Source organism: Lathyrus oleraceus, chromosome 7, assembly GCF_024323335.1.
Source record: "Lathyrus oleraceus cultivar Zhongwan6 chromosome 7, CAAS_Psat_ZW6_1.0, whole genome shotgun sequence".
NCBI classification, from domain to species: Eukaryota; Viridiplantae; Streptophyta; class Magnoliopsida; order Fabales; family Fabaceae; genus Lathyrus; species Lathyrus oleraceus.
Genome location: NC_066585.1, coordinates 87,828,947 through 87,837,646, shown reverse-complemented (window position 1 = coordinate 87,837,646; position 8,700 = coordinate 87,828,947). Strand labels below are relative to the sequence as shown.

Genomic DNA, 8,700 nt, shown 5'->3' with positions numbered 1-8,700 from the left:
AGGATTTGGCCAAATGCCGAAAGAAGAAAAAAAGGTTATTATTATTATTATTATTATTATTTTTTTTTGAATTAAAATAAATCAGGAATGAATACTAAATAGAAATTAAAAGAATAATTAAGGAAGAAATAGGAAAATGATAATAATAGAATAAGAAAATAATAAAATAATTGTGGGTTGTCTCCCACTAAGCGCTTTGTTTAAATGTCGCAAGCTCGACAAAGAAACTGTTAAGTATAATCTATTGGTCCTGGGGGCATTTCGTCTAAGTGTAGGATTTGCGAATCTTCGTTGGTTTCCGCATAGTGATAGTGTTTTAGACGTTGCCCGTTTACGGTGAACGGTTCTGTGGATTTGCCTTTAATTTCTATCGCTCCACTGGGAAAGATGTTAGTGATATGAAAAGGACCTGACCATCTGGATCGTAGTTTTCCCGGGAATAACTTTAGTCTAGAGTTAAATAAAAGGACTGCGTCGCCTTGCTTGAAGATTTTCCTTGATATACGCTTGTCATGCCATTGTTTTGTTCTTTCTTTGTAGATTCTGGCATTTTCATAGGCGTCTCTTCTGAGTTCCTCTAATTCGTTTATGTCAAGGATTCTCTTTTCGCCGGCGGCCTTATAGTTTAAATTCAGATTTCTAATAGCCCAATAGGCTTTATGCTCTAACTCTACCGGGAGATGACAGGATTTTCCATAAATGATTTTAAATGGGGTCGTCCCTATGGAGGTTTTATAAGCAGTTCGGTATGCCCACAAAGCTTCGGGTAATTTTAATGACCAATCTTTCCTTGAAGTGGCGACTGTTTTCTCTAATATTTGTTTAATCTCTCTATTGGACACTTCCACTTGTCCACTGGTCTGAGGGTGGTAAGGTGTCGCTATCCTATGTCTCACGCCGTATTCAAACAATAGTTTTTCGAGTACCTTGGATATAAAGTGCGATCCACCGTCACTGACTACTATTCTTGGGATGCCAAATCTCGGAAATATTATATTCTTAAAGAGTCTAGTTACTACTCGGGTGTCATTTGTCGGCGAAGCTATAGCTTCGATCCATTTTGAAACGTAGTCTACTGCCACGAGTATGTATTTGTTACCGAAAGAGGATGGAAAAGGTCCCATGAAGTCTATTCCCCACACGTCGAAAATCTCTACTTCCAAAATACCCTTTTGTGGCATCTCGTCACGTCTAGATATGTTTCCTGTGCGTTGGCATCTGTCACATTCCTTAATAGCCGCATGTACGTCCTTCCATATAGTTGGCCAATAAAAGCCGGCTTGTAGGATTTTAGAGCAGGTCTTGGATGTACTTGTGTGTCCACCATAAGGAGCGGAGTGGCAGTGTTGGATTATATTTTCTACCTCTTCTTCGGGTATACATCGACGGAAGATACCATCGGGGCCTCTTTTGAAAAGTAAGGGATCATCCCAGTAATAGTGTTTTATGTCGTAGAAGAATCGTTTCTTCTGCTGGTAAGATAAAGTAGGTGGAACTATTCCGGCAGCTAAATAATTGACGAGATCAGCGTACCATGGTGTGACAGATATAGCTAAGGTGGTTTCTACTGGCTTGTCAGAGTTATTCTCTTCCAAAGTAGCTATAAGTTTATCGTACGAGAAATCATCATTAATTGATGTTCTTTCCGGTTCAAGGTTCTCAAGTCTAGAGAGGTGGTCTGCTACTACGTTTTCAGTTCCTTTCTTGTCTTTGATTTCTAAATCGAACTCTTGTAGCAACAAGATCCATCTTAGGAGTCTAGGTTTAGCATCCTTTTTTGTTAAGAGGTACTTGATAGCGGCGTGATCAGTGTAAACTATTATTTTGGCTCCGACCAAGTAGGAACGAAATTTATCTAGCGCAAATACCACTGCTAGGAGTTCTTTCTCGGTAGTGGCGTAATTCATATGCGCTTCATCTAGGGTCCTACTTGCGTAATATATAACGTGAAGCTTTTTATCCTTTCGTTGTCCTAAAACAGCACCTACAGCATAATCGCTGGCATCACACATTATTTCGAATGGTTCATTCCAGTCGGGTGTCTGCATTATGGGTGCGGAGATCAATGCTTGCTTAAGCGTTTGAAATGCTTTTAAACAGTTATCGTCGAATATGAATTCAGCATCTTTCATCAATAGTCCGGTTAAAGGTTTAGTTATCTTAGAGAAGTCTTTGATGAATCGTCGGTAAAAACCGGCGCATCCTAAAAAGCTTCGTACTTCTCTCACGGTTCTTGGGGGTTGAAGATTTTCGATTACCTCTATTTTGGCTTTGTCTACTTCAATTCCTCTGTTCGATATTATGTGTCCTAAAACAATTCCTTTTTGTACCATAAAGTGGCACTTCTCCCAGTTAAGTACTAAGTTTACTTTTACACATCGCTCAAGAACTCTTTGTAGGTTTTCAAGGCATTCTTCAAAACTTTGTCCGTATACGGAAAAGTCATCCATAAATACTTCCATGATGTTTTCGAGAAAGTCGGCGAAAATTGCCATCATGCATCTTTGAAAAGTTGCAGGAGCATTACACAGGCCAAACGGCATTCGTCTATAAGCGAAGGTACCAAAAGGGCACGTGAACGTTGTCTTTTCTTGGTCATCAGGGTGAATTGGTATTTGAAAAAAGCCTGAATAACCGTCTAGATAACAGAAATGTGAATGTTTTGCTAATCGTTCTAACATCTGGTCAATGAATGGTAAAGGGAAATGATCTTTTTGGGTTGCTTTGTTTAGTTTCCTATAGTCAATGCATATTCTCCATCCCGATTCGATTCGTTTTGTTATAGTTTCCCCTTTTTCGTTTTCAATAACGGTTATGCCTCCTTTCTTTGGTACTACGTGTACAGGACTAACCCATTTGCTATCAGATATAGGATATATAATACCTGCTTCTAATAACTTGGTTATTTCCTTCTTTACTACCTCACTCAGGATCGGATTTAGTCTCCTCTGGTGTTCCCTAGAGGTTTTACAGTCTTCTTCCAGCATGATGCGGTGCATACAAATAGAAGGACTTATTCCTTTAAGATCGGTGATGTGGTAACCTAGTGCGGTTGGATACTTTCTTAAGATATGTAGGAGTTTTTCTGTTTCGAGTCTTCCTAGGTCTGCATTAACTATCACAGGTCGTTCAAGTTCTAAGTCTAGGAATTCATATCTCAGATTTTTGGGAAGTGTTTTCAGGTCAAGGGTTGGTTTGTTAAGACATTGCGTAGGGTCCGGTGTTATTGCTAAACATTGGTTAGATTTGTCTTCTACAAGGTAGTCGGATGATTTGTCTTTTCCTAACTCTGCTTCTTTTATGCATTCATCGATGATATCCATGAAGTAACATGTATCTTCTATTGCAGGTGCTTTCAAGAATTGGGAAAGAATGAACTCAATTTTCTCTTCACCTACTTCGAAGGTGAGTCGTCCTCGTTTTACGTCTATGATTGCACCGGCAGTTGCTAAGAACGGTCTTCCCAGTATAATGGGTGTAATATCATCTTCTCTAATGTCCATAATTGTAAAATTAGTTGGAATGTAGAATTGACCTATGCGTATGGGAACGTTTTCAAGAATTCCTACAGGATATTTTATGGAACGATCTGCTAGTTGCACAAACATTTTGGTTGGTCTTAATTCTCCCATTTCCAGTTTCTTACATATGGATAAAGGCATAACGCTAATTACGGCTCCTAAATCGCATAAGGCTTTGTCGATGACAAATTTTCCTATGTGACAGGGTATAGAGAAACTACCCGGATCCTTGAGTTTAGGAGGCATGTTTTGGATTATAGCGCTACATTCGGCAGGGAGTGTAACGGTTTCGCTATCTTCAAGTTTCCTCTTATTAGAAAGAATTTATTTTAAGAATTTAGCATATGAGGGCATCTGCGTAATAGCTTCGGTGAACGGAATTGTAACGTTTAATTGTTTAAGGAGATCAACAAATTTTCTAAATTGGCCTGCATCTTTGGTTTTAACAAGCCTTTGAGGGTAAGGGATAGGTGGTTTGTAAGGTGGTGGAGGTACATAAGGTTCCTTCTTTTCTATGGTTTCCTTATTACTCTCTTCCTTTTCCTTAGGTTCACTTCCCTCAGTTGATTTTTTAGGGTTTTGGTTTTCCATCCTTGGATCAGACGGTCCTTCCACTTCCGTTCCACTTCTTAATATGATTGCATGAGCGTGGCTTCTCGGGTTAGGTTGAGGCTGTCCAGGGAATGTACCAGTTGGGGCAGCAGTAGGCGCTTGTTGTTGGGCTACTTGTGATATTTGTGTTTCCAGCATTTTGTTATGGGTAGCTAGGGCATCTACTTTGCTTGCTAGTTGTTTAAGTTGTTCGCCAGTGTGTACATTCTGGTTTAAGAAATCTTTATTGGTTTGTTGTTGGGAAGCTATAAAGTTTTCCATCATGATTTCCAAGTTGGATTTCCTAGGGGCGTTATTGTTAGGCATGGATGGGTTCGGTTTCTGATATCCTGGAGGTATAGCTGGGGCTTGATTTGGAGATTGTCCAGGTGCGTACAAAGCATTATTACTCTTGTATGAAAAGTTTGGATGGTTCTTCCAATTTGAGTTATAGGTGTGCGAGTAGGGGCTTCCTTGAGCATAGTTCACTTGCTCTGCTTGGATTCCTGTCAAGAGTTGACAATCCGTAGGAGTGTGACCTTGGATTCCACAGACCTCGCAATTCTGAGTTATAGCAACCACGGCAGCTGGAGGTGATACATTTAAACTTTCAATTTTCTGGACCAAAGCATCCACTTTTGCATTGACGTGATCAAGGTTACTTATCTTGTACATGCCAGTTTTCGTTTGAGGTTTTTCCACCATTGTTCGTTCGGTTCCCCACTGATAGTGGTTTTGGGCCATACTCTCGATAAGCTGGTAAGCATCAGCATAAGGTTTGTTCATTAGTGCACCACCTGCAGCGGCGTCTATTGTTAACCTTGTGTTGTACAAGAGACCATTATAAAATGTGTGAATTACTAACCAGTCTTCCAAACCATGGTGTGGGCAAAGTCTCATCATGTCTTTGTATCTTTCCCATGCTTCGAAAAGAGACTCGTTGTCTTTCTGTTTAAATCCGTTTATCTGGGCTCTTAACATAGCTGTTTTGCTTGGCGAAAAGTATCGGGCAAGAAAAACTTTCTTCAACTCGTTCCATGTGGTGACAGAGTTGGAAGGGAGAGACTGAAGCCATCTTCTAGCGCTATCTCTTAATGAGAAAGGAAAAAGATGAAGTCGAATTGCCTCTGAAGTGACACCATTAGCTTTAACAGTATCAGCGTATTGGACAAATACGGATAAATGAAGGTTTGGATCCTCGGTAGGATTTCCAGAGAATTGGTTCTGTTGCACAGCCTGCAACAGCGAAGGTTTAAGTTCGAAGTTGTTTGCTTCGATTGCGGGTGGAGCAATACTTGAATGCGGTTCATCTTGCGATGGGGCGGCGTAATCTCTAAGAGCACGAGCTGGTTCTGCCATCTCGGGTATCGAAGGAAAAATGTTTTTGAAATCATTGGAGCAAAACCTTTGGATTGTGAAGAATTGAGTCACTCTCTTTGGTTCTTTTTGCAAACAGAAGCTTCAATGGATCAAAGTGAAGAGGATTAGGAACTTTAGATCTTAAAATTCAACCAATGCAATTGAATTTCAGATCTGAAAATTTTGGAGAAAAATGAAGTTTGTTCCTTTGGTATGGGTGGGGATTCAATTTAGCAGGGATTTAAGCGCCATTAGGTTGAAGAATTGAAGAGCTATGGCAAGGTATTTATAGATGGAGAGAGCTGTAAGCAATGCTGAATGTGTGACTTCAATTTTGCATGAATGGAAAGGGCCTCCATGCATGGGCCTGTACAGGCGCATGGAGGGCCCAATTCCACATGGCTTGGTAAGTTGGGATCATATTTGAATGAAATGGACGTGTAATTTAGGTGTAATCAACTCATGCATGGCAATTGAATCAAGTTTCCAAAAATGCACCTAATTCTTCATGCCTTCGAAAATGATGCTTCCAAACTTCAAATGCTACCTTATGAGTAATGGTTAGAAAGCTTGTTGCATAAGGAACAAATGTTATGTTGATCAAAAATCCAATTGGGCCTTAAATTAAAGAAATTTGAGCTTGAAGTGTAGGGTGCAAAACATGCATATGTGAAGTTTCCAAATTTGGCCAATGTTCAAGCCCCTCTGTCTCAATGATGAAAGCTCCAAATGATGAAATCTTCAACATGAAAGTTGTATATATTTTCACCATAATCAATTTGGACTTAAATTTTGAATAATTTGGATTTTTAATGAAGAAGTTATGGGCAGTTGAAGTTGGACTTTTTCACATTTCAATGCATTTGGCCCAAAGTGACCTATAATGTTTTGCATTATCATATGTATTTCTTTTGAGATTTTGAAATTATGCTAAACATAACATTTGAAGTAGACACAATAATCTTTCCAATGCATTAAGTATAATCCCAAAATCATGAAAAATGAATGAGTTATGTTCTTGGGAAGTTGACCCAAAATTAGGGTTTCAATCAAAATGACCTATAATGTCTTGGAATGGATGATGACCTTCCAAGCTTCAAATCAAATTTTGATGAACATGAAAGTTGTTCAAATTGTTCTTAAGAACATTATTTATCTTGGTATCATCTCCATTTGCCCAACACATAAAAAGTTAGGTCTCAGTGTATTTCAAAATAGTCAGATTAATTGACTGATCAACTTCTCAAGTCCACAACTCATATCTTGATGAATTGATGATTGAGGGCACTCAAATAAGTTCAAATATGCCTGAGATGATGAATTAAAGAACTTCCCTTGATTGTATTTGATCATGGGCTGAGGTTGCTTCATGAGCAAGGCATTGTTGATGATCAGATGAATTAGGGTTTCCTTGGGAAACAAACTGATCGCTCGACTTTGTGAGTCGAGAATGGGGTACAAACTGCAAGTGCACAGTTCTATCGCGTAGTTTTAAAAGATATCGATCCCACAGGGACTTATGAATCGATATACCGTTATCTAAGGTTACTTCGTAAAGCTAAGGTGGATAATGTTTGATTGTTTGGGGGAAAAGCTAAAAACTAAACTAGGATCTAGATTAAATATTAATAAGCGGATATCGGTATGTAGTTCGTCGTAATTAGGGAATCAATTCTTTGTCGGTTTCCTGGTTTTAAAATAAATCTTTTCAGTTGACTTTATTGATTAAAAGTTTTATCTCAAACTCTCGCTCTGTTGAATAAACCGTGATTTTATGTTAATGTAGCTGTCACTTATAATTAAGTCAAAAACCATTTTTTGAAAGCAATAAAGTCCGTAGAAACTCTTTTTAAGAAAACACTGACCGTTTAAACACCCTTATCTCAAACTCTCGCTCTGTTGACTTAGGTTATATAATTAAATTCGAATGCTTAACTCTCGTTCTCACATTCTATCTTTAAAAATACTTTTTGGAAAAGATCAGAATTTAATTAACTCTAAAACTTGCTCTCGCCCTGATCTAGAATTAATGTCTAACTTACACTGTCCAGTTAAAACCTCAAACTCTCGCTCTATTGATTTTAACTTCTTTATGTCTTTTACTTTCGTAAAAACCTTTGTTATTAACCCTGTAAATCGAGACCGTAAAAAGAGTGATTTTGATTTTAAATTTAATTAAACCGACTTAGTTTTGATTCCTTATTCCGCTTACTTTACATACCGATATCTAAGCGAATTAGCCAGACATGCTAAACAAACTTAAATACTTATCATGCATAAACAGACTCATCCCAGGCAAATAATATAAATAAATAATAAAATAAAGCATTAAATAATAATTAAAGAACCTGAATGAGTTAAACAATAGTCTTGAACACTCCACCACAAGCCGGTAGGATTTGTTCTTGGATTCTTCAATTAAACAACAAATTAAAACGAAGGAAATAAAAACTGGATTCTAACGTAAGGTTAGATCCGATAAAAAGGTACACAATAGTTTCCGGTGTAGAAACTATTGTGCGAAAAGAATTAACTAAATGCTAAAAAGGAAATAGAAATTGCAAGGGAAATAGTGTAAAACTCGTAAAAGCAATGCTGTAAAAATAATGCTTAAGTTGCTGGAAGAGAAAAAGGCAAAAGCGAAAACGGCAAAAGGAAAAATATGGAAAAAGCGTGGAACCCTTTTGGGTTTGGAAAGTGGCTATTTATATTGGTGTCTTGAGTAACTGCTTCCGCTTCCAAAGGTCTTCAACGTGCAAAGTACTTAGGCGTGGATATCGGCTTCAACTCTCCCTCAACGTCTCTGAAGCGTTCCTTGCGCCAAAAATGTAGGGGACTGGTATGACGCTCGTCACACCATGTGTGACGTTCGTCACAGGAGTGTGCAAGGCGTGACGCTCGTCACAGCCTCTGTGACGTCCGTCACAGGCACAACACCTGTGTTTTTGTACTTTGGGTTGGGCTTTGATATTTGGTTCATTTTCTCTCCTTTTTGCACCTCCTTTTCTTCCATTTTTACTTGTGCTTCAAAATAAGCCACCTGAGACAAATAGGAAGAAAATACCGCGTAATATCTAATAAAATGAAGTGAACTGAAATAAATAATGATAAAATTTAATTGAATTAAGTCCTAAAATATGATATAATTTCATGTTATCACAAACCTCAAACCCCTTGACTTGCTTTGATCAAAATGATGAATTGAGATACTTGGGAGGCATATTTGATG

The 8,700-nt window shown here is 38.3% G+C and overlaps 1 pseudogene; it reads left to right on the top strand.

Annotated features, from left to right (window-relative positions):
• Positions 1-4,986: 4,986 nt before the first annotated feature.
• LOC127109074 (uncharacterized) lies at positions 4,987-5,086 on the top strand (annotated as a pseudogene).
• Positions 5,087-8,700: the final 3,614 nt, after the last annotated feature.